Source organism: Physeter macrocephalus, chromosome 19 (genome assembly GCF_002837175.3).
Source record: "Physeter macrocephalus isolate SW-GA chromosome 19, ASM283717v5, whole genome shotgun sequence".
In the NCBI taxonomy this organism is placed as follows: domain Eukaryota; kingdom Metazoa; phylum Chordata; class Mammalia; order Artiodactyla; family Physeteridae; genus Physeter; species Physeter macrocephalus.
The window spans coordinates 28,097,168-28,098,454 of NC_041232.1; the positions used below are offsets into that span (position 1 = coordinate 28,097,168).

Genomic DNA, 1,287 nt, shown 5'->3' on the forward strand with positions numbered 1-1,287 from the left:
GGCCGCTGAGCCTGCGCGTCCGGAGCCTGTGCTCCGCAACGGGAGAGGCCACGGCAGTGAGAGGCCCTCGTACCACAAAAAACAAACGAACAAAAAAACTAAAATAAAAGTTACTAAAAAAAGAAATCCACATCAAGATGAATCACTGCATGTGAAACTGCAGTGGTAAGAAGAAAAACTTAAAAGGAACCAGCGGGAAAGTCAGATTATCAGCAAAGAACAACAATTAGGCTGACAGTTGCTACAACAGCAACAGGTATCAAAAAATAATGGAACTGTATCTTTAGAAGTGCTGAGGAAAACAACTGTTAACCTAAAATTCTCTACCCAATTAAATTACCATTTGAGAGTATTTTTTAGATAGACAGAGGCCTCTGTGCAGAGATTACCTCCTACTTATGCTTACTGAAATAACCCTAAATGCATCCCAGCAAGAAGAAACAGAACCTGGAAAGAAAAGTGGTAACCAAAGTTGGTAAATTTAGATGTAAAAGGTGAATCAGCATAAGTACTTACAATTAAAATAAAATGGAAGCTTAAAGTGGGGTAGTGGGGATTTGACACTAACTTATTTTCAGCAAGTCACAGTGTCAGGAGTTTGTGCCCTTCAGGAGAATGGTAAATACACTTAAGTATGTTTGTTAAAATTTGCAAAGAACACAGATATAAATTCTAAACCAACAGAGAGAGAACTAAAAAAACAAGCCCAGTATTTTTGATGGAATGCAGGAAGGTTAAAAAAAAGAAGAAAAAAAACATGGTGGCAGGAAAAGTAAATAACATAGCAGAACAAGTCCAACTCTAAGTGCAATCACAGTAACTCTAACTGGAACAAACTCACTTATTAAGATAAACGTGGATTACCTCTCACACACACACTCAGCCTTAAACTGATTAAAACATGACACAGAAAAGTTGAAAAAAAAATGTTAAAAAATTATACCAGCAAACAATACTGCAAAGAAAGCCAATGTAGCAATATTGGTACAAGGTGATACTGAGAGCAGCATCAGACACATTGGAATCCAAGGCAAAAGCACTAACAGAGATAATGCATTTAATAATAGAAGAACCACCTACCAAGTTATGATAATCGTGAATTTTTATGCACCCTATAATAAAGTAGCAAACACTTTCCCAAACCAAATTCACTTTATTCTGCTGAAATGGCCCCAAAAGCAAGAGACAAGAAAGCCAACCCACTGGTCAGATGGGCCCACTCGTAGGGCATATCATGGCCTTGAGTGAGTTTGATCATTATAAAAGAATCTTTTTTTTTTTTTTTTT

At 37.0% G+C, this 1,287-nt stretch overlaps 1 protein-coding gene across 3 annotated transcripts in view; it reads right to left on the minus strand.

Moving 5' to 3' along the window:
• MTCL1 (microtubule crosslinking factor 1) overlaps window positions 1-1,287 on the minus strand; it is a 128,414-nt gene that overhangs the window by 95,710 nt on the left and 31,417 nt on the right. The window lies entirely within an intron of this gene.